Here is a 26,394-nt window from a genome sequence, read left to right on the forward strand (position 1 = left end):
GGAAGGAATGGGTTAAATTCTTCTCTCACATCATCTGATTTCACAGACATCTATTTGATCTTTTTACAATATTTTCTTTTAACTCCTCTGATTTCATGAAGAAAATGTCATGGCCAAGCAATCTAAAAATAGATTCGTTCTAAGTTTGCTTTTGTTATACTATCTTTTTCACAACAGATTGGCACCGATCATCGCCCATTTGTAAAGAATTACTCCATGATGACCAGTGGTCACTGGTTGTTTGGTTTAAGTTTCACTAAGGGTGAGCCCTGGACAATATACTAGGCCTACAAATAAAAACCCCTTGTTTTTCTCTGACCCACTTAGAATGATAGATTTCAAATATTCCCAAGGTGTCAATGGCAGTTTCACTTTACACAATGTTTCTGTTCTCCTTTTAAAAGCTCTGCAAAGTTTTGCTTTGCTTTGTTTTAGTGACAGCATCGTGGTTAACAGAACATTGTTAGGAATAAAAAACAGGACTTGACTTCAAGGCCAAAAGCTGAAATTCTAATAGCAAGAGTCCACCAGAATACCAGATCTCTTAAAAATTGTAATACATCCTTGTGAAAATCCAGATTTCAGAAAGGTTTAAAAATATCTGACTTTCAAAAGCAAAAACAGAGGTATATGAAAAAAAGTTCTAGAGTTTTCAGCTGTTATTATAAGATTGACTAGCGAAGGTTATATGGTTATAGATAATTTACTATCCCAAGGGTCCAAAAACGTAGTTTGTGGGCAGATATTCATAAATTATTACTTATGTAAAATTTTACAAAATATATAATATTGTATGCCTCAGTTTATTCATTTGAGCAATGAAATTAATTTATCTGTCCTGTTTTCTTCACAGGATTGTTCTGAGAATCAGACATAATACAAATTAAGATGCTTTGTAAATTTTAAAAAAAACCACTACATTAATAAGTCTTGCTTTACTTCTATTATTATAATAGTATATTCCCAAGATTTATGCTATGATCTATAGTAAATTTCAGCTTATGGGCCTAGAATTTAATTATGTAATTTTTGAACTGGCAGTTTACCCCAAAGTATTTGCTGCAATCTCAGAAATAGAAAGTTATATTTAAAACAAAACGTCCTAAACTTAGTTAGGACATGATGAGATTAGAGTTGGTCACGTAACACAAAATCAGATAAAGCTAATAATTGAACCAGATTTGGGAAGTGAAGTAGTCCCGTGGTCTAAACATTTTAGCTGTGTAAAAGTTCATACAAATGGAACTCACTCAGAGGCCCACTACGTGAGAGAGATTGCGTTAGTGCCTCTGATGAAGCAATGGGCTCAGAGCAGCCCTTCTTGGTTTCCTCAGCATCTGCGAAAGAGCTCAGTTTTGAAATCACTCATCTTCAAAATGCTTCAGTTAGCCATGGGATCCTTGCTCAAGTATGCCTTGCATAGAAGCAGAGTAACAATATATGAAGGAGTCAACGCTCTGAGGAAGCAGTTGGGGGTTCTAGTGCCTTCCAGTGTTCAGTAGCTCTGAAGTGAGGGATTCTGTGGAGAACAATTTGTGAACAATTTGATCTAGTTCACTCTTTCACCCAATTCCAGAATCACTTTTACAGCATCTTTGTCTATCCACCATCTATAGTCTAGTGTTTTTCTCATTTCTTAAAGAGACGGTATGCTCCGATGTTCAACATCCTAGATATTAGAAAATGAATCCTTAGGTGGGATTGAAAACACAGTCCCTGCAGTGGAGACCTACTGTTTCTAGTTCTGTTATCAGGAACAGCTCAGACACAGACTTCCCTCTCTTGTTCATGGCTGCTTTCCCCCATCTGTGGAGAGCTGTCATATCCCTTCTGCATCTCCTCTCACATGCAAACAGCTCTAGGTTCCTAGATTTTTTCCAACCTCCTCACTATCCTAACTACCTTCTAGGGGATTAACAGTTATTTGTCACTATATTTCTTAAGATTTGGGACTCAGCCTTGAACCCAGCACTCCATATTTGGTTTCCCCAGCACATAGTCAGTAGAAGGATTGCTACTCACAAAGTGGAACTTATGAATCATCTACTGAGGCAACTTCCTATAGTTTAGAGTCCGTTTCTAACTGAAAGTGGTTCAATAAACAATGCCCTGGACTATGATTTGTTACTAAGTGTGGGAGGCCTAATATTATTATAGCATGTTACTAGGGGATGATGCTATAATATTTCTTACCTATTAATTTATTCCCCTCTGGGTTTCCTTTATTCTTTTGACTCTTCCTATTTTAATTGCTACTAAACTGCCTATCTGTCCCCCTCCTGATTGATTATCAAGGTGGTCCATTAGCCTTACCAGATGCTGGCATTTTTCACTCTTGATAATCAGATGAAAGACAACATTTTTATCACTGAATTTTTCATTGACCAATGGAGTTTGCCTGAACCCAAATGCTTAATGGAAAAGCCTAAAACCTGTTTAAAGACATTAAACAGTAATAAATCCTCATCTTCACAGTAATAAATAAATTAATAAATAAATAAACAAACTTTAGAATTTTCAAACTAGGGATTCCTTGCCTTCTACAATATAAGCATTCAATGTCCTTTTAGCACCCAAGATAAGAATATTTTGAACTAATTAAACATTGGAGTTACCTTAAACAATGTAGAAGAGTTTATGAGTATAGTAGCAGCTGAAGGCTATTAATTACTTTTTCTTAAATGTCCACATATGTAAACATATTTACATTTATTTTAAGCATTCTTTCGTGAGTCTCTGTGGAATTTGTGAGCTTTGACCCACAAAGGAAAAAAAGAGAAGTAAACAGTTTATGTAGCATGTCAAAAGATGGCTATCTGTCTGGAACTATGTTTACCCCTTAGGGTGACAATTGAAGTCTTTTACTGAAAACCTGCAACAGCTTGAACAACAGTTAAATCATCTCACTTTTGCAATTGTCTCTTATTTTCCGGATCACACCATGTGGTAATTATAAAACCTCTGAATGGCAATTGCTGCCATCATTTGAGGTCATTCTGCAATCCCTAACTCATCAGTAGCACCTTCAGCTTCCCATCTTTTCATAATTTCAAATCAACAATTATGTGAATGGCAGAGCTAGATGAGATATCCCCAAATAATAAAATGCAAGAAGGGGATACCTGTCTACAATCTTGGCTAATGTCAGTCTTCTTTTTCTTTTTGTTGATCCAGACATCCATCTCTCCATCTATTCCCCTTCCTGTCAGTCCAGGAACTATCCCACTGAGGCAGAAGTTACCTTGTGACAAAGGGACACATCACTTTATCTATAATGAGTAGCATAATGTGAATAATTAGGATGCACATGCAGTTTTCAGTATGCTTTTCGCCATAGCATTTCAATAAGTCAGAAGGAACAAAATCAGTGAAAAACAAATTTGGGGGATAAAAATATTGAAAACCTTTCTGAAGTTATGTTGACACATTTTACTTTGTCATTTATCAAGAAATGGTTGCACGTATTGTATAACAACCAAAGCCAAACTGTACTGGTACAAGACTTTACTATTTCCTGTGTTTATGTCCAGCATAGATGACCCTGAATTCTGCTTTCTATCTTTGCTTTTCATAGAATCAATTCTATCATCTCATCCTCAGACTTTCTTCTTTGGGAGCCAAAGCAGATGCCCCTCCCATCCCCTTTTGGGTGAACTAGGGGGAAAATCAATAATACTTCTCAGGGATACTTGCCAAGATGAAGTACTCGAAGTTGAAGTGTGGAGAGGAAAGTACCACATTGTCCTATTCATCCCCTTGTCTTGCTTAACACTATCTTTTCCAAACAATCCTGGAACTCTGGCTAGGGATCTGCATAAAAATTATGGGTCCAGACATTTGTTTGTGTGAACAAGTGGGTTACATTTACCAAATATTATCTTGAATTATAGTTGCACAGTGTAAAACTTTTAACCTAAGATAAACTTATTCATTTATGAGATGCTCTAGAGATAAAAGGGGTCTCCGTGTAGAACTCAGAAATGTAGAGGAAAAATTATTTTTCTACCCCTGGAGTTTCTGGCAACAGAGATGGAACCTCTCTGGAGCCTGCAGCTGGGATCCTGAGAAAACTGGCAGAAGCTGGTGAAGGGTGAGAATTTTTATCAGAATCAGTTCTCCCAGATCTCTACCTACAGTGGCCCGGACAATAGAGGAAGGTAAAATTTCACTTTGTCCTGTGAATTTGGTTTTGGGGTACCCATTGGTTATTGATCCTTGTCCTCTAGGGACAGATATTGATTTCTTATTTGTCTTATTTTATGTCCTGAGAACTGGCGTGGCTTTCTGCTGCCTGGGCCAAGCCTGTTGTCAGTTCTTGCATCTGCAGGCAGCTCAACCATCATGTTAGGGGCCCTGAAAATATGACAGAAATGTGGGTTGCACCCATTTTCAGCTAGCAGCTTTCTTTCTTTTGTTTGTCTTGGGCATGCTTCTGGATCTTGGCAGGGCTACATATTTTGCACCTTCCTTGGGGATGCCTCTTGCACCCACGGTAAAGCTACGGAAGGCACATTGGTTTTGGTTTCTAGTCACTTCATAGGTAGTCCCTTGGTCTAAAAAAAAGAGACCAATATTGTCAGGAATATTTACTATTTCTCTAGGCTAAAACTTGGCAATAAGATATTTGAAAGGATTTTTTAAAATGATGAGAAGTTAACAAAATTAGAAGGTAATAATTCAGAGCCTGATAAAATTTTCTTTTAGACATTTCTCCCAAGATAAAATGGACACAAGAATCTTTTTATTTCCATTTTATTTGGAAATCTTCTCCCTGATATATAGAAGCAAATTGAGGATAATGTAATTAAATGGGTGGGTCAGCCCCTTGATATCATTTTGGTCGAAACTCAAGTCTTCTAGGAATTAAAAACAACTGTAATCCTATATAATAAAAGGCTCATATGCAAATGGACCAAATGGCAGAATGACCGGTTGCTATGATGCTCACTGACCACCAGAGGGCAGACATTCAATGCAGGAGTTGCTCCCTGGTGGTCAGTGCGTTCCCACAGGGGGAGTGTTGCTCAGCCAGAAGCCATGTTCATGGTTGGTGAGCACAGCAGCAGTGGCTGGAGCCTCTCCTGCCTCCACAGCAGCGCTAAGGACCCCTCGGGGGATGTCTGATTGCTGGCTATCCCTCCCCCCCAGGGATCCCGGACTGTAAGAGGGCTCAGGCTGGGCTGAGGGACCCCCCCTCCCCAGTCCATGAATGTCGTGCACTGGGCCTCTAGTTATCTTATAAATCTAGATGATACACGAATAGAAATGTGATTCTAGAAGCAATTTAAAGCCCACCTGCCCTTTTTATTAATCCCACAACCTCCCCTATTCACCTCAAAATACGTGCAGATATTTTAAAGGATGGGACACTGAAAACAAAACTTGGAGAAAACTCATCTTTTCTTCGTGCCTTTGGGATGTAAATGTTCTTTCACCTGCTCTTCTCTAAGAACCCAGACTGATCTCTTTGAAATGCAAACTGGAGGGAGATAATTCTCATCAGTAAGAAAAAGCTATTTGGAAAAAAGGGAAATTAAAAATATTAAAACTCTTCTCCATAATTATTAGTAAAAAGTTTAAGCCAGCTGAGCAGGTTTACTTAATTTATCTGCCAGAAACACAATTTGGATCCAATTGTACTTTTATAATCTAGTGAAGTTTGTACTATCACATCTGTCTTGACTAAAATTTTAAAACAAAACCTAGAAGATGTCTCTTTGTATCTGCCTATATGTTAATATATGTCTATATATGTCTAACATGCTACTTTCCTACCTCCAGATAGTGTTGCTGAACTCAAGTTGTAAAAGAGCTCTATTTAATTGGCTTAAAGAAACATACATGCTTATATAAACTAAGTATTTTCTCAAAAATATAGAAACTAACCCAAATATTTTTTAAGTTCATGTGATCTCAAATGATCTTTAGTAAATAAAAGCTAATTCAAGTTTTGTTGGTTTATTTAAAACAGGCATATCTTTACAATTATTAAAATTAAGCACAATGCAGATGTGCAAACTTTATTTTACTTGGGTTTACTGAAGTCAAATAAGTTCATGTTATATCTGTTATAGAATTTGTCAGCAAGAAAAATAATAAGATGATGATTAACTGTTTAATGGATAGTGAAATAAATGTTCATAAGTTAGCTAAAAATAATTGTTAAGAACAAGTAAATTAAGTAGATGTAAGTATAGTAAAAGTTTATAAGTAACCTTTTCAATAATAATTATGTTTTATGTAATGCCACCTTAAAAAGTTTCTAAAATTATTTTTGTAACTGGAAATACTAAAGTTATACTAAGCTAAGTTAAATGATGGGTGTTTTTTGTTTGTTTATTTATTTTCTTTTTTCCCCATCATCATTTATTTCCCCTCTATCCCCCTCCACCTTCTCCTCCTCAAATTTACTATTGTTGGTATCCATGAGTTCTTTTTCACTTTTTTGCTCAATTTCACCACCTCCCCAGACCTCTCCCCACCAAGAGCTGTCAATCTGCTATTTATGAGTCTGTCTCTATTTTGCTTGTTAGTTTAGTTTGTTCAAGAGACAACCCACTGTATGGGAGAACATATTCACCATTGATACATCTGATAAGGGGTTAATATCCAAAATTTATAAAATATTGACAAAATGAAACATCAAAAGAACAAACAATCCAATTAAAAAATGGGCAAAGGACCTGAATAGACACTTCTTCATTGAGGACATACATATGGCCAATGGACATATGAAAAGATGCTCAATGTCACTAATCATTAGAGAAAAGCAAATTAAAAGCACCATGAAATATCACCTTACACCTGTCAGAATGGCTATCATCAATAAATCAACAAACAAGTCTTGGTGAAGATGCGGAGAAATGGGAACACTCATGAACTGTTGGTGGGAATGCAAATTGGTCTGGCCACTGTGGGAAGCAGTATGGCGATACCTTAAAAAATTAAAAATGGAACTGCCTTATAACTCAGTGATTCCACCTCTGAGAATTTATTTGAAGAAACCTGAAACACTAATTCAACAGTATATATGCACTCCTGTGTTTATTGCAGTGTTATTTACAATAACCAAGTTTTAGAGCAGCCTAACTGTCCTTCAGTAGATGAGTGAATAAAACAGCTATGGTACATTTACACAATGGAATACTACTTGGCCATAAAAAAGAAGACAATGTTACTCTTTGCAACAGCATGGTTGGACCTGGAGAAAATTTTGCTAAGTGAAATAAGGCAGTCAGGGAAAAAAACTACTATATGATTTCACTCATATGTGAAATGATGAATAGTCATTGAATATCTAGATCACTTCCAAATAAAAAATACTAAAACATTAATTACTGAACATAGTTGTATCTACGTTTGGCTTCATATTACAAAAGAATTAAATATACTTGGGTCTATTAAACATGCCTTGTGTCACATTAAAAAATTTACCATGAGGAAGAATATACTTCTAGAAATTATGAAATGTATTTATAAATTTGCTAACCCATAGAATAATAGTGTGACAGACAGTCCATACTTGCTTACTTCTCAATTTTCACTATAAATTAAGGTTTTTGGGGCTTAGGATTCTAATAAATATATGTAATTTAAACTACTTAAAATAATATGGGTTAAAGAAATGGGTGTAGGAAAGGTAGGTAAGGTAAATATTAATATGTTTTCTGAATAAGGAAAGGTATGACAAACATGTTTTTGCTAAGGGAAGAAATAACAAGCAAATTTGTCCTAAAGCAGAATAACTGGTTGTTCGAGAATGAGAAAGAGTAAACTTTAGGACAAAACCTGAATGGATACTAAAAAGTTGTAGAAGGTTTGTGGAAAAGAAATCCTGAGAAAGGAATTGTATGTGTGTTCAAGCTGGCTAAGATTGGAATGAATTTATTTAAGTATTTTTAAGACTGAGCTTTAATTTCAAAAGTACACTGGGACAAAATTATAATTTGGTTTTCTCTCTGTTCAAAGGACAAAGTTTTCTTGGCTTAATGGTCTGCTTTTGATAAGAGATTGTGAAAGGTTTTTCTTTACCTTTTGGGTACTGTGTTGGAAAGCAAAGATTCTGCCTCTTACCAAATAATTTCCTATGCATCATGTTGTCTTTACCAGGTCTTTGATTAGTTGGGAGAACTGAGTCATTTCAATCTTTAAAAAAGCTCAGTTTTGCCGAAACCGGTTTGGCTCAGTGGATAGAGCGTCGGCCTGCGGACTGAAAGGTCCCAGGTTCGATTCCGGTCAAGGGCATGTACCTGGGTTGCGGGCACATCCCCAGTAGGGGATGTGCAGGAGGCAGCTGATCGATGTTTCTCTCTCATCGATGTTTCTAACTCTCTATCTCTCTCCCTTCCTCTCTGTAAAAAATCAATAAAAATATATTTTAAAAAAAAAATAAATAAAAAAAAAAATAAAAAAGCTCAGTTTTATTCACAACTATATAATCTTCTGCACTTGTCTTTATAATCTGCTACTATCACTTTGGTTAAGTAACAGAGTATTATTTTATAGTGATCTATTTAATTAAATGTTCAAACCCTTTGACATTTTGACAAATGCCCAACATCAAATTCTAACTGGAGTCCATTGTATCTCATACTAACTTTGAGATTTCCCAGAATACTTCTAGAAAACACTCAAAGATGTGTCTTTCACCTTGTAAATGAGATTTTAAACTAATTAGGTTTATTTAGCATTTTAAATTACATAGGATGCATTACCAAGTAAGAAATGATAGTAAACCTTAGATTTATAGGTACAGATATAGTCACTAATATAGGTATTTCAGAAACTGAAGTTCATAGAAACTTGTCAATACCCTTAAATTGTTGTATGCCACAGAAATAACTAAATTTTCTTATCAAATGAACTTTCATCAGATCTTTAACCATGCCCATTTTTAAGTTTTGTTATTTAAAGACAGTTATTATTTTACTTTGATGCTTTCAAAGTGCTTTGTCTTGAGAGATTCATTGAAAGAACTCTCACAAATACTCTAAAATACAGGTTTCTGGTAGCTAAGATAATACCACTGAACTAGGTAAGAATTGTCAGAACTCTAATGGGAAAAATGGATTCAAGTAGAACAAGAATTGGTAACATGATGGCAAAGAGGGGAAAATGGGGACACCTGTAACACCCTCAACAATAAAATAAATTAAAAAAATAAAGAATTAATAACATGAGATTGAATAAAGTGATTATTATGATTATAGTTTTTAATGACTTTTTGTTTGAAAACATTGCTGCTTCTTTAATGTTTCGGTTTTTCAAATTAAGAAAACATTTTTTTTTCTTTTAAGCTATCTATGACTTAGAGCAATTTGATAAAATATAACTTTGTAAACAGAATTTAAACATTTACTTTTTCTTCCTACCTGATCTTTTCAGAATTTGGAAACTCATTGAGTATTCTTATTTTCAGGGTTCCAAGGCCTACCAGGTGAGTAATAGAGGTACTTCCTGGCAGACCCAGAAACATTAAGAAAAAACAAAAAGGAATTCACCCAAATCTATAGATAATTCCAAGTGAAGTCTGATGGTGAATCTTTGGTTTGACTTCCTAGCCTTGAGAGGTCATTTAAATGTCCAATCTGTGATTCCTTATGAAAAATTCTAGCAAAACTAACTTAAAAAGAGCCTATATAATCAATCACCAACCTTGCTGCACTTATATAAATAATCAGGCCAAGTTTAATAAAACTATACTTATTTGCAAACCAATTAGTCTTACTTTGATTAACTTTGATAGAAATAGAAGTAACTATAGAAAGAAAAATTTTGTTTCAATGGAAAACTATAGTACAGTCTTGTGGGTATTGAATTCCAGTTCTGTTTACTGTCTTTGAGGTTTTGTTATCTACTTCTAAACTCAACTGGATCCAGAATTCTATTTTTCTTAAATATCTGGCTATGGCTCTCCAAACTCAATATTTCCAATTTTCATCTACCCTTCTTACTTGGAATCACTATGATCAAAGACTTCCCTTGAACCTCATTGAAAAGGACCTTCAATAACCACATGAACCTTCGGTCCATATCTCTCAATTAAAGATGGCTCTTTCAAACTCTCGGAACTGCACACTAGCTGCAGATCTAAACCAAAAATTGATTAGGAACATTCCTTGCTGGAAACAGATGACTCTTTGAGATGGATAACATGCCCAAGATCACAGATCAAAATCTTCACCTCTAATATAATCCCTTTATTCCTTTGGACTTTTTGCTACTTATTTTCCCTCTCTGTTAATGCGCGGGAATGCAATGCTCCTTACCCTGACAACTGTCACTGAATGAACCGCGAAGGCATTAGCTGCACAATAAGTCCCTAGCCAGGGGTGGGCAAACTTTTTGACTCGAGGGCCACTATGGGTTCTTAAACTGGACCGGAGGGCCGGAACAAAAGCATGGATGGAGTGTTTGTGTGAACTAATATAAATTCAAAGTAAACATCATTACATAAAAGGGTACGGTCTTTTTTTTTTTTTTAGTTTTATTCATTTCAAACGGGCCGGATCCGGCCCGCGGGCCGTAGTTTGCCCACGGCTGCCTAGGCTGTCTTGCTAAGGTGGTTTTAGGTAATATAATTATTTTAGATTGCTGATTGGCTGAACAAGAAGGGGTCTGTGCCGTAGCAAGTACCTCCTGATACCCGGATGAACACCTCGGTACTGTAGCAAATATGAGACATTAGCAAACAATCCACTTGGCTAAAACAGGCTGATGCCCCTTCAGCAAAAAACTGGCTTGGCTCATGGGGGCGCTGCTTCAGTCTCTTGTTATGATTCTCCAAATAGTCATTATTGTCATCTCCCTGGTGAGCTGTCTTCTCTGAAGGGTCTTAAACACATGTTTGCAGCCATCAGCAGTACACCAGATAATCTCACTTTACTTGAAGAGACAGAAACAGGATGAGAAAGGTGAATAGAAAAAGCAGTTCTTCCACAGACCGGACATCATAACCTAATGGTTTCACAATGACACAAGAACAGCTTAACTCTGCTGGTGACTGAGAGTCGCACTAAGACCCCAATTTTGGTCAAGCTTCATGTATGAGAGGAGGAACAAAAAAGGCAAATTGTTAAATTAATTAAACAAGGAGGCCATTAGACTGAGGTGGTTCTAATGCCTTAGTAGCCTAGTCAAGGAAACCAAAATCTAAGCTTGAAATGCCTCAAGATGAGGGAATCAAAACAAAAGAACAATGGATCACAAACAGCTGACTAGGCTCCCCCAAACAAGGCAACTGCTTAAGCTATAGCCAATCAGACATTTCCCTGCTTTTCTCCAGCCCCTTCTGTATAAAAGCCTCTCCCCTAGCTCCTGTCCGAGGAGTGCTCCTCACCACTTCTAGTTTTGTGCAGCCTGATTTAAATCAATTTTTCCTCAAATAAACTCTCACATTTTTAATATGACTCAGTGTCTTTTAACAAATCTTATCTGTGACTGACCCCAACCCCCCTGTATGTCTTATTCTACCTATTTTCTAAATGCTTTCTTTTGAAATGATTTTTGTGAACTCTAGGTAGATGACTAGATAGGGCGATTGTATGTGAAGCATGAGATTTAAACAAAGAGTTAAGCTAAATCTCTGAAAGCAAGCAAAACATACTTTTGTTCCCCGGTGATTAGGAGATGATTGATTTGGGCTACTTGGAGGACAGAAGTATTTGTGGTTATTGATGGAAGAGGAAAGTGGGCAACAAGTTACCAGAGAGAAGCATTGGGGGGGGGGGGGGAAAGGAGCTTTGGAACAATTTACTAAGAAGAAAGAGAAAATGTGAAATGCTTCAAGCAGTTTCAAGCGAGTTGGAAGCAGAGCAAAGAAAACAAATGGGAAGGAAAGTGATCAAGTGTGTCAGAGGAAAATGAGGACAGGCAGCCCCGGGTTTCACCTGGGGACAACCCTACATAGCCTCCTGGTAACTTCACCCTTACTGAGTATCTCACAAAGTGTATGTTCATTACTAAGAACAGAGAAGCTGGATGATTTTATAGCCACAACTGCATTGAGAGTGGGTGCTATTTTAGTAGATTCATGCCATCGTTTTGCAAAAAACAACAGTACAGTCCAGTTCAGGGCTGAGAAATGGGTTTTTCTAGAAGACTCTCATTTTTAGCAGGATAGTTTTCTCTGGTATGTAGTAATCGCACAATGGAGTCTTTGACTGGACTCACCTGGATAATGAATTGTGGCTGCCTTCAAAAGGAAAGATGCTGACAACATGAAATGTGCATCTATTTCCTCAGTTGAGCAATTTATACCTCATCACCTTTGATACGACAAAGAGGAAATCACTAATCTCTATCAGTATTGTGAAATTTTCTTAACTTCTAAATTGGTTATCTTTGCTCTTCCTGTTAAAACTCCACATAGTCACTCACTTTCCAAAGTTCACTTTGCTGGAAATTAGTTGGAGGACAAAAGTTCCCAGGACAAAGTTTTGTGCTCTATGTAAACAAAACCTCATTTCTATTATCTGCCATTTAGCCATGAGCAGTTAAGCTAGAAACACAAATGCGAAGTGTATTTGTGATGACTTTGCACATCCTCTGACATGAACCTCATTCTCTCTGGGATGAGCAGAACCTTTACTGGCATGTACAGATATCTTTGTTGCATTCCTCCATGCTTGCATGATTCATTCATTTGCTAACTTGATAAAATGCAGTTTGCCAGCACAGGGCTAAAGTCTCAATCCTAAATTAACTGTTTTTATCTAAAAAACAGAAAACAAAAACCCACCTCTGAATGATATTTGCTGGTGTGAGAAACATTATCTGCTCTTCTCCGTGTCAAATCCTCTTTGGGATTATTGCTACACTTGTGGGTGAGAAAGGGCTTAGGGAGGGACAAAGATTTCTTTCCCACTTCTAGTCCAAAACTGCCCTGTAGAAAACTGTGACATGAGACTTGGGAGAAGAATAAGGAGGGTTTCAACAGGATATGAGAAGAAAATGAAAGAAGAACAAATGAAGACTACAAATAGATTCATTTTGTATTTTCAGGACCTGAAGGTATCTACAACCTTTCTGGAATAACTTGAAAATACCTGATTTGAACTGCCACCAGAAAAGAGAACATAGAATGCTTTAAAGATTATGTCACTATCTTAAAGAAAGAGATGTTGCCTTGTCCTCATCCTCATTCATTCTTTACCTGACTCATATTAACATGACTAAAGAGAAAATGTGTCCATCTTGAGGGGGTGATGAGAGATTTGATCAGTGAAGAAAAAATGAGTTACTAGAAAATATAGTCAATGCCCCCTGGAGAAATGAGTGGGGAGATGGATTGGTAACCAGAGAACTTCAAAGATTCCAGACCCATTGGCAGGATCACCCTTCTGTGTGGGGATAGATGCAGAATATCCATCCTACCCAACTGAGTTCAAGGATTGCTGTGCCTCTGGCAAGTCCTGTGGTGAAATAGATTAGCTTGAACCTTTCAAACATTCCATTCAAATTACTCTTCATTATGTAGTTCCCTGTTCACCCCTTCCTTTCTGTGAAACTCAGCCTACAGAATAACTGCACTGGCCTATAGACTTTGAGCATGGAAATGCTGGTAGAGTCTTTGACATTCTAAATGAGTGTGCTGGCATTCTCTTCACATTGTTATGTTTTTACAGTAATGTAAATAATGCATGTACCAAGTCATAGAGATTACAAGAACACCTATCTGTGACATGCTGGTATATATATATTGTCAGTCTTGTCAGCTTGTTTACGGTTACTCTGCCCAAGAGAAATGGATACATTACCAGAGTGTTTACAAAATCAGGTGTCTCAGTCTAGAAGGTTTGGGCTAGACCTAGAACATTGGAAAAATCCCTGAGATAATAAATGCCTGCCTGCTAGATTTCTTAGGAAGCAACCTGATGAGATCTCACACTGAAAGCAGAGTTAAATTGTGCCCACAAAAGGGCTAAAGCATTGTTTCTTCTAATGGACTAGATTTTCATAAGTGTGGGAGATACTATATACCTTCAGTCCTTGCAGAAAAACACCCATTCTTATCAAATGTTATGACTAATATATGTTGGTAGCTTATTGCTGACGAGCACTTGTCATATGCAAAACATTGCACACAGGTCTTTAGGTACATAATTTTATATATTCCTCAATACAGTTATGTAAGAAGGTTGTGGCATTGCCTTATTTTACAAATGAGAAAACCAGGACCCAGGTAAGTTGAGAGCTTTCTCTAAGCCGCAGTGGTGTGGGCAGGAATTGAACACACCAGGCTACCTCTCTCCAGAGCCCATGTGCCTCCTGACTCTCTTGTTCTAATGACTCATTTATTTCCTTTAAAAAAAAGTCTTCGCTTACAGAATGGAACCATTGAAGCCAGGGGCCTGTGGCCAACCTAACCGGCTAAACCACTCCATACCAGAAGGATGCTGTTTCCTGATCACTGACTGTAACTGCACTTCCGTTCCCCAGTGTGTGCCAAGGCCCAGAGGAGGCTGCCTATAAACCAGAACGCGGCTGCCCTGATTGATGCATATTTTATGTGTGGGGCAGAAAGAGAAAAGCAATCTGAGACCTACAGGTCTGTCATTTTTACCAAAATTTTAGCCCATAATTTCATTGCCATCAGGAATTTCTTACCTCTACTTACCTCTACTTAGAGCATAACTATTCTACAGAATTTCTAATTTTGTTGCTCTTTCCCTTTTCATGGAAGTTAAATATTTATCTTCACTTAACACCATTGCCCTTATAGACACTCTGCTGTCATCTTCATATAACTCAAATTTCTGCTACATTCATTTTATAGATCCATACAGGCCTGGATCTCTAATTTTATACTATATTCTTCACATGCAATTCCAGGGCCCATGTGTTTCATGCACCTTCAATGAACAATGTGTAGGTTTCCAAATATTGTGTTTCTATGACACAACTCCAAGTCAGACACCTCTCAGACATAAATAACTAAGACCAGGCTGCCTTTCTATAGAGCCCATGTGCATAACCGTATCTCCAGCACCTGTACATGCACCCAGAGCATGAATCATAATGATTGTTCAATTGATATGTGTTGAATAAATTAATGAAACCACATTGTCTCCATAATAAAATATGATATGATCTTTTGAGACAGTGGATTATCAATTTATAAATAAATATAAAGTATTAGTACAAAACAAAATGAGTCCACCAGATACTGAACACAGAAATATGGCCTCTTATAACTTATTAGCTTTTCAGTGAGAGATCACTTCAATTTGAAACTATCACAAGATTTAAATCTTGGAAATGCATATTTTTCTACAACCCTGTATATTGTGGTATATAATAGCATGCATTATATGCAGAGAGTGATGACAGGTATATTTGCCAACTACATGGCTTTTAAAAAAATGGTGGTAAGAATACTTAAAATGAGATCGACCCTCTTAAACAAAATTTTACATGTACAATGCAGTATTGTTAACTATAGGTAGCATATTGTATGGCAGATCTCTAGAACTTATTCAGATTGTATAACTGAAATGTTATAACGGTTGAAAAACAACCCTTCATCCCCCCACCCCATACCTAGGAAAACAACCATTCTACTCTCTGTTTCTATGATTTTGACTTTGACTATTCTATGATTTTGACTATCATGCCCTACTTGTCTTACTGTAACTGGTTTATTTCACTTAGCATAATGTCCTCTGGATTCATTCACGTTGTTATATATGTTAAGATTTCTTTTTTTGATGACTGAATAATATCCCATTGTATATATACACACTACTTTGTCTTTATCCATTAATCTATCAAAATACACTTAGGTTATATCCATGTCTTGGCTACTGTGAATAATGCTACAATGAACATGCGGTAAGATATCTTTTTGAGGTAGAGGTTTTGTTTCCTTCAGATATATATTTTGAAGAGAAATTCCTGAATCATGTGTTAGTTTTATTTTTAATATTTTAAGAAATCGCCATACTGTTTTCCACAGTGGCTGAACAAAGGTTTATTCCCACCGACAGTTATCATGAGTTTTCTTTTGTCCACATATTTACCAAGGCTTGTTATCTTTTATATTCTTTATAGTGGTCATTTGGACATCTATGAGGTAATATCCCATTGTGATATTGATTTTCATTTCCTTGATGATTAGTGAGTTGAGCATCTTTTTATGTACTCATTGGTCATTTTCCTTGGCTCTGCTTGCCCACAGAAATTTATTTTCCATTGGTTAGAAAGAAAAATATTAATCCCATTTTCTTACAGTCATAGGACTTCTCTTATCTAGATGGCCTTGGCCCTGGTACATCCGGGGACATTTGCTTAGAATAAATTCACTTAATTGATGTTTATTCAAACATCAATGCGAAGCCTGATCTCCCTATACATTCTACTACTCACTCAAGGATTGTATGATGAGGAAGGCACAACCTCTGCCTTTCAGAAGGGACCACATGCAAGAAAAACAAGGCTGGGAGGAAAGTGGAATGAGGAGCAGCACACGCATATGGCATGAAGCGTTTTCTCTTGTTGTCCCAAGCCTCTTGTTTCATCGTGTCATATTGAATTGACAATCCCATGCCTGAGAACTGGCTAACAGGACAACGTTCTTTAGAAAAGGAGCCTGGTTGGAGCCAGGCAGAGAACAAGGCTGTGGCGTTCTCCTCGAGACCATCATTTAGTCCTTTATTTTCCTTAAAGCACTCCTTGCATCACTCCTCTCTGGAGAGCAAGAAGGGCACCTAGCCTCTAGGAAACCACATACTGCTCCGGCCACCTCTGGCCAGGCCAGGTCCCTTGCTGGGTGAGGGCTTCCCCTACCTTGCTGAACAGCTGTAGATCTGAATGCCTGCTGAGGCCTGGCCCCTGCAGTTGCAACTGGTTACTCCTTAGGGTGGAGTCAGGACCTACTCTGGGCATAATCAGTGCCCTCCCTGAAGCCATGGAGATGTTCTGACCCAAGATTTCTTTTTCTTCTTCTGTGACTTTCCAGAATAGAATGGCTTAGGCTTTTTTTTTTTTGTGGGGGGGAGGAAACCATTATAAAAGAAAAGAGGAAGAAAAATATTATGAAAAGGAAAAAAGAGAAGGAAGAAGAAAGACAGAATATAAGAAAATAATTGTAGAGGAGAAAGCATGAGAAAAAAGAAAAAATAGAGTAAGAGAAGGAAAGAGAAAAATTGGAGATATGAAAAAAAGAGACAAAAATAGTAATAAAGAAATAAAAAAGATAATGCAAAAAAAATGAAGTGGCGCTTGTCTCAGCTGAGTTTCGTGCCTCCTTGACGTTCCCTTTGGGTTTTGTTCTTCTGTTGACTGAGGCTGACTGTTTTATCTGCCAGTTCTGGGCCTCCTAGGGTACTGTGGTGCCAGCCACTGTCAGAAGCTGGACCTGTTTGGCTCTCAGCAACCTGTTAGAAGCTTCAAGTGATCCACAGTGTGTGACTATCTCCAAAAGGCTTGGCTGCACACAGGAGGAGCCAAGCTACATTCGAAGGCCGATTTCTTAGCAGCATGTGGTCCAGGGATGTGTCAGCAAACTCCCTCAGGTTCCCCGGGCTCTGCATTTGCCCATCTTCACCTTCGAGCCAGCTGTCAGTCTTAATAACTGAAAAGGCTGTTTCTGAAAGGCCTTTGGCAAAATCAGGAGTATAAGACCTCTGGCTCTCCAGTGAGGGGGAGGTACTGTTCAGATTTCAGGGAAATTGGTGGGTGTGTTTTCCTGTCTCAGAGCTACTCTGATAGTGTCCCTGACTATCTCCCTGTCCTTGGCTGGGCAGAAGTTGCCGTATGCAGTCCAGTGGGATCTGCTGGAAACTGGGAGTTTCAGCTCTTCCACGTGGGGGAAGCACCAGCCAGGTTCCTGGGACAGTGGGGCAGATGGGCCACCCCCAGGCCCATCACTGACTCTCCCTGAGACTGTTCAAACCCAGAGGTTTGGCTTCTGCAGGGTGGGGCAGCTGTATCCCCTAAGATGGGGTGTTTGTCTTTTCCCGAGCTGTGGCTGCTTGGAGGGGCCTGCCCATCTCAGGAAAAGTGGCCCCTTTGGTTTGAGGGGATATGGCTGGTTGCAGGTCTGCCGGCTGTAGCTTTTCCCACGTCTACTCCCCATGTTTTCCAATAGCTCACCATGCTCTCATGTTTTTTAAGGATATCTTCTTAGTTTTGTCTTACATCTTAAAAATTCCATCTTTATCTCAGTACAGTGATCAGTTTGACGCAACTAATGACACTTCTATTTGTTTTTCTCATATATATACTTGTCCTTGTTTTCATAACCTCCCGCTTTTGTGTGTGTGTGTGTGTTTATGGATGATATTCTGTCTTTCATTTCTTTGAAAACATCATATTTATTTTATGAATAAAAATTGTTCTTTGATATCTATTTTTACATGTGAATTTTTGTTTGATGGATCTGTTGATTTTTTTATGATGCTAGAGTTCCTCATCTGCTTTGTAATTCTCATTTTAGAGTTTATCTGTGGGAAAGTTTTCCAGTTTGATGGCTTTAATTCTGTTTCTACCTTAGCCTTATATGGTATGTGGCTCTAAACTGGATCCTAGACTCTCCTGCAATGAGGGTGACAAAAACTCAGTCCTCTTATTACGATGGTGAGTCCTAGTTCCAGTGCAAGTCTGCTTCTATTCCTGGGTATGAGAACTCCTCCAGTCCTCATTCAGAAGAGACAGCATGGTTCCAGCTCCCGGCTTCATGAAGAATCCATAATACATAGAATTGAGTGGTCAGTCTCTGCTCTAATCTGCTTTTAAGACCCTAGCAACAAGGACAAAGACCTGGTTTAAGTTCCTTCTGATCTTTAACCTGATGTAGGTTTGCTCTCTGATCCTGGCCCACAGTGTGTCTTTTAAAATATTTAGTGAAGCCCTGGTCTGAGTGGCTCAATGGTTGAGCATCGATCTATGAAACAGAAGGTCACGGTTCGATTCCCAGTCAGGGCACATGCCTGGGTGTGGGCTCAGTCCCCAGTGTGGGGTATGCAAGGCAGCCGACCAATGACTTTCTCTCATGATTGGTGTTTCTATCTCTCTCTCCCTCTCCCTTCCTCTCTGAAATCAATAAAAATATATTTGAAAAAAATAAATTTAATCAATTATTTGTGTGTTTGGATTGGAAGTTTTAGGTTCCAATGAGTATTCTACCTGCCATTTTCAGCCTTCTTTTCAATATATTTCCAAAGCCTTCTTTTAGGAGAAAATATTTTGGATGAATGATCATAACGAAAACTGTGTGATTAGAACTGTGATTATGTTTGTCAGGTGTTCGTGACAGAGTGAAGACAAGTTGGAGGAAGAGCACAACAAAGCGTCACCACAAGTCTTCCCTGTTCTTGTGCTTTTACTCTGGGTTTGTACAAATGAAACCTCAAATGCTCCTTCTTGGTGATGCAAGGAGAGCACGCATGCACTGGTTCACCTCAGCCCACACAGCTCATTGTGCTACTGCTTACTTCGTGTTAAAGAAATAATTCCCTATAGCCATGTCTTTAACAAAAGTTCAAAAAGGAAAACCAGAACTGCCTCTCGAATATGTTTAAAAACTTTCCAAAAACGTGAGCACATTTCTGTGTAGAAGTGAAGGGGATGAGTGTGCTCCACGGGCAGAGTTTGACTGTGTTATGCCTCCTGCTATGCTCATTGCTGTTGCTGTTGCTGTTGCTGTCTTTGCATGTTTCTATGTTTTCCATCCCTATTGTAGACTTAACCTTAGATGCACAAAGCTGCCTATCAATGTGCAGAAGCTCTGTCCCTGATGGGAGAGCTTCTTGGAGATGGAGAAATGTTAGATTTGTTTTTTTTTTAATCATAACCTGAAAATGGGCTTTCATGTGAACATGTGTATACATAATGATAGACCTTCTTGCTAATCAATCATCTTTGGTAACACTGCATTTGAAAATGGGATTATTTCATTATTTGCATCTTCTTTTCATTAGTTATCCTGATTTTTCCCCCTTCAAGTTTAGTTGGATCTAATTGAGACCAGTATCTAGTAAGCAACCAGGAGTTACTATGAAGCAGAGAGAGTGAGAAACAAAAATGACCAAAAAAAGAAACATCCAAAGTGAATGAGTTTGTATATCCTTGTTTACACACTGTCAGTGGCCCTTTTCAAAGGCATGTTGACTGATAACTACAGGAACTCAATGGGAATTTTCTCTTGAATGGAGGAAGCACTTTGCTGGTGAGGTAGATGAACTGAGGTAACATGTTGACTCTGCCTCCTCACAACCGTGTGAAGAAAAGGGTTATTTCACCTCTTTAAACTCATGTTCTCATACATAAAATGAGAATTCTGAAATCAGTTGTACAGTGTGTGGAGTACCTGACGCACAGTGGGTGCTCAATGTCATCAAGATTATCACAGTGTTATTCAACAAGGTCAATTCAACTTGTCCAATTTAGCAGTAAAATGAAAATGGACAACAATACAATAAATATAATTTAAAATATACAAACAGTATATTCTCCATGGAGTGTTCATGAGTTCTTCTCCACTGCCCTGAAGCAGAATGAAATATTAGCCTATGTGAGATATAGATGTTAACTAAACTTATTATGATAATCATTTATTATTCAAAAATATTTATTGTTGAAAGTATTACATATATCCCCCCTTTTCCCCAATGATAATCTCTTATATATACAGTGTATATAAAATTATTATATTCTATACCTTAAATGTGTGCAGTGTTATATGTCAATTATTTCTCAATAGAATGAGGGGGGAAAAAAGAATTATACTAAGACAAAAAAAAAGAAAAATTCTAAAAACGAAGGCATAAGAAATGTGATGAGGTACTAAGAAAGATGGTGGACTTCTCTTTCCTAAAAATCTCTAGGAAGGTCCCAAGATTATATGAACACTTTGTGGCCTAGGAAGGCTCCCTAAATCCCATGTTTCAATCTAACTTCTTTCTATCTTTTCAACTTTATCATGGTTTTCAGACCCAAACTCTTTCCTACATTAAAGTTGTCTCTTCATTAAATTTATTCAGTTTTTTAACTTTTACTTGCATTTTTCTTCTGCTTTCTCTCTTTATTTTCTTTTTTTCTCATTCAGCATTCACAAATAATAATGATTATAATAATAACAACAATACTACTACTGCTACTTTTAATAATAGCAATTGAACAGCTAACATGATTGATGTTTGCTATACACTTAACATATATTATTTCTTAACAGTCAGGTAAGTATGCATGATTCTAGCACATTTGAAGATGATAAAACTGAAGCTCAGATAGACTAAGTAACTTGCCATTGCTCTATGCTGGCTTTTAGTAGAGTTAAGATTTGAGCATAAATTGTTTTTTCTAATTAGTCTATGCCCTATGCTTAACCCAGATATTAAACTAGTGTCTCTCACAAAATAAAAGAATAACACCCACTTATTCATGTACCCGATAGTCTAACATTCTTTTGTTTATTAAATGGGTACTTTTCCCACTCTACAGATAAGGAAACTCAGATCATTTAAGTAAAGGTCAAACAACTAGTAACTGGCAAAGTTAAGGCTTAACCCTAACTCCACCTTGATTATAATACTATATATTTTTTATCATATTGAAATGTAACCATTTTTGGAGGGCTAATGTTTTCTAAAAAGTTACCTGTATATTAGACCTCTTTTTATTTACACATTTTAGCCATTAAAAATAAACTGTTTAGAGTTTTCTTCAATGCTTCCCTTATGCTTCATAATATCGAGATTTAAAAAAAAAATCTTTATTGAGACTTGGAATAACCTGAGGCACACACAGAATTTGTATCCCTTCTGTATTGTGAGGGCCACTGTGCCCAGGGCTATGAGCTCCATTTATATTTTTGCAAATCAATTGGTTCATTGATTCAATATGGCTAAATTCCAGCAACTTTGCTAATGCCCTCCTCCCAGGGAATTTGGATAAAACAAATATATTTTGGGATTAATCGTTTTATATATAACAAGTGTATTTCAGGACAAATGGATTTTGTATATAATAAGTATTATCTCACTGACCTAAGGAGAGGAAAGAGGTTGCTTTTGTAGTTGAATCCGAAGGACTATTGCAAGGGGCCTCCTTGGGCAGGTTAGAGGTCTATGCAGTGCCACCTAATGTCTTGGGTCAGCATGTGCCCACTGCCCAATTACACACCTGATAAGAGCAGGCATTTCTTGAGCACCTGAATATGTGTGAGGCCCTGGACTGAGTCCTCACAGGAATCATCTCCTTTATTCCCTGCATCAAACCTTTTGCATACTGGAAGCTAAAGCTTTAAGAGGAGGTCAAAGGACTTACTCCAAGTCACCAAGCTATTAAATAGCCAAGCCAGGATTTGACTTTCCACTTGTCCGACTCCAAAACCAAATAGCCATTATAGGTTTCATGTACTTGGGAAAGGTGGCAGCCGACAAAGGGTACGCTGCAGTTTTACTTGGATTGTGTTGTCAGAGAAGCAAGGAGAAGAGTGTGCATCAGGGCCAAGGCAGAGGGGGGAACAAGCTTAGGATTCCACTCTCAGAAACAGATGTGAAAGGCTCAGGCTCTGGCATCTGGGCCGGGAAGAGGATCGTGAATGACAGCACAGAAACCACAACTAGCACACATGTGTAAGGCCTCTACAAAGCCTTCGTGTTTCAGTGTCATTTCCTAGGCCGTCGACATCTACATTCCAGCTACACTAGAGCATGAGTTTTTGCACCTGTGTTTCTTCTGCTTGAAACCCTCTTTGAATCTCTCCTACCATATGCACGCGTACACACACACACACACACACACACACACCTCTTTTGGTCTTTATTCTATGTCTACCACTTCACAGTGTAAAACTTTAGGTGTTCAATAACTATGTATTCATTGAGTGAATACATAAGTTAATGCAACTTTTAAAAATCCTAAACATTCCATCTCTAGAATAGAGACGATCATTCTTAGCTCATAGAACTGTGATGGAAGTAAAATGAGATGACCAGTGAAGTACCCAGAAAGACATTGTTCGGGACATGAGACTTCCCTTTTCATTCAGTACCAGCAATCAGATCATGTAATCCAGTGCCAGCACAGCAGGAGGCTCTCACTGCCCTGGGTGATATTACAGGAGTTAACAATAGCACACAGACCTAGTTAAAGTTTCAAGTTCTATATTCTCTACAGAGGAGAGCATTGCCTTACCCTGTTACTCTCTGGGCTTCGCTTTCTAGCTTCAAATATGGAATTAATACTCCATATAAAACTCTGAACAGTGCCTGGCCAATAAACGTGCTTTGCGGATAGTCTTACCATTGTTATTGTTATTTCCATTTTCAGAACTATCTGGTAGCAGAATTTATACTTCCTAATCTGCATGGCTTTTTCTTTTTCTGTACCTGTTTCTCTATATTATCTTCTTTCACAATCCTTTCTTTTTACCTGCTGGTCTTTCCTCCACTTTCAGCAGGGTAAGTGATAGGCTGTCAGGACAAACCACTGTAGGTCAACCCCAGGGTTATATGAAGCTGGGTGAAATTCTGAGCTGTGTAATTTGTTACCCCAAAGAGTCAGAGTCATAGGCAGCAATCATTATGAGGGCAATACTTTTGTCCCTTCCAGACCCTATGGGCTTCTGAGACTTTTATTTTAAGACTGTTTTTATATTTGAGACAGGAGGAAAAACTGTAGAGGGGGATCATTTGATTTGGCTTCTGTGAATTATTTTAAGACTTGACAGTTGAATTCAAAGTTCCTAGCTGGGCAAGATGAGGTAGCCACATAGTAAGGGCTTGGTCTACTTATCACCCCCATCCTATTCCCATCACCTCCTCCTGTGTACATGTGTGCACACATGTATACAAACACACACACACACACACACACACACACACACACACACCCTTTGTGACTCTATCTATGAATATTTGCCCGTTCTCTCTCAGTTCTAATCTTGAAGATCAAGAAGTGTCACCATCAGCTTTTAACCTGCCTCCCACACCTGTCATCTCTGGGATGGCATGTTTTAACCCAAAATGATTGGCATAAAAACTGAGCAAGGCTGTAAAGGTTATGGGACTAGTAATGTAAATAAATGCTGGTTTAATTTGGGTATATTTTAGATTTGTACTCAAATCTTTGAATTGGGGAATTTTAAGTTGGATAATAGAAAGGAAAGAAAAAAATTAATTTCCTAACACAGCAAAGTATGATTACCTTCCTAACATTCTAACATTTGCATTTTGGTCACTTTATTATCATTGTTGTTTTTTATTCTCTAACATGGTATATTTTTATTGACATTCTGCTTTCAAATATTTTTAATATAATACCCCCCTTTTACATATTTTTGCATACTATATTCTTATTAAAGTTTCCTTAAAGTGACTCCTGATATATAGATTTGGGAGAGTGCCAAGAGGCTGTGACAACAATATCATAACCGTAGTGGAATTTTAAATTTATCCAGCTAGGGTTTAGTACTAAAGGTTTTTTTAAATCCTACTTTATAAACTCTGATTATTTTCTCATTCTTGTGTGCCTATTTCTAAAGAATCTTTCTTGCTGTAATTTCAGTTATCAGGGCTGTGCATGAAGATCCACAGACACTGTGTTTGCTCTACCCGCCGGACATTTCTGAAATAGTACCACTATCAGGAAGATCAGATTGTTGGCAAAAACTTTGGCACCAAAGAGACTCAACAAATACATTTCATCACACTGACCCTGTAGTAACAGCAACTTGATGTGGATAACCTCATGGGAATGGAAGTTGAGAAAGAGCTATTTCAAGGCTGCCAATGCCTTAATCTCTCCTCTGTTCAAAATGCAAACATGCTACTTTTTATGCTCACAGTAGTAACACAAATTTGGAGGATTTTATAATCCTCAGCATTGGAAGGTAAAGAGAAAAGTGAACAAGAAGAGTCTCATAAAAATTATCTACAGTTACAATAGAGAGAAGAAAATGAACTAACACCTTTTTTCAAACAAAGGAAAATATACATTGAAAATATACTCAGCCTCAGTTATAGGAGAGCAAAAAATATTTTTTTATTTGGAGCACCAACACTCACTTCTTTGTTTAGAAAAACTAGAGCGATACCCCGAAGACTTGAAGACTCCTAAGTTATCAGGGAGCTATTTCCTGGGAATATGCTCACCCGTTCCATGCAGCCTGCTTAATAAAGTCAGAATGAGCATGCAGTGCAAACAAATTCTATAAAACAGATGAGTGTTCCATACTTTGTCCTAACAGCTATGATATTGATGTCATGGAAATTTTCGGATATGTATGATCAGCTCTGCCCAGAGTTGGATGGCTTCCAGTTGGGGTAGGGGTTGGCACAAGGGCTGACTAGACTTCCAACACAAAGGATTCTTAGGCTCTCAAGGCCTTTGAAATAACCTGCTGGGATGACTCCCCCTCCGCCCAGAATGCAGAATAGGGATATCAAAGTAGATAGGGGTAGACTAGAGCCACAAGGACAGGAGGACTGAGACTCGTTTAATCTTGACACTGGTTCTCCAGAGTAGCAAAGGATGGATTTCATGGCCTTGATCTTCTGGCTATCTGCTGCATGTCTCTGTCTCTGTCCCTGGGATCCTCTGTCTGTTCTTATCCATCCTCCTAATTGTTAGGGGGCATCAGAAAAGAATAGGACTCCAAGTGGTTTATAGGTCATTGAGAAGGAGGGCCTTTAGTCCCCATTCTCTGTTAGTCATTACCAAATGGTTCTCAACGGACAATTTAAACAATGTGGTAGCTTTGTTATGACTATATAGAGTGATTCCAAATCTATTGAATGATTTTTTTATTGTGATTTATTTGTGTTCCTTAATTGAAACAAAATGGTACAGCATTTTATAATAATGGTACCAAGCCTTACAACTTATAATAACGTGCAATGCTACTTTTTTTTTTCTTTTATGGAGTCTGGCTATTTAAGTTCGTCCTAACTATTTGTATGTTGGAGTGTGACATTCCAAATTGGAGGCAACCTAGAGAGCCCTGCAATGTTCATTTCTAAATCCAATCTTCGCAGCCTTGTTATCTTTGTCAGAATAACTAAGTAACTGCTTCCTCAACATTTTAATTTAGATTTTGGAGATACATGAGGAATTTAGATGCTATCCCCCCCGGCCCCACCTTAAAAACATGGCAGAGCCTCACTATTTCTAGGACTTGCTAAAAAGAAACAGATCGAGCAGCAGTGAAGCCCTGAAATGTTATTTGAAGTCGTTTTCAGATCTCAGTCCTTCTGTACAGTAGTTGGGCCACACTCAAGGATAGACTGCTCAAGAAAATTCATGCCATGGCCCAAGGATTATGATGATGCTCCTATAATGATAAACAGGAGGTAGCTAATTGTTTCAATTGTTCCAATTCAGTAGTTGGGGCGGGGGGTTGTAAATGAAAAAGAAAAATGAGAACAATTCCTATTTTTTTACAATGAATCT

This window comes from Myotis lucifugus, unplaced genomic scaffold, assembly GCF_000147115.1.
Source record: "Myotis lucifugus unplaced genomic scaffold, Myoluc2.0 scaffold_18, whole genome shotgun sequence".
Lineage (NCBI taxonomy): Eukaryota > Metazoa > Chordata > Mammalia > Chiroptera > Vespertilionidae > Myotis > Myotis lucifugus.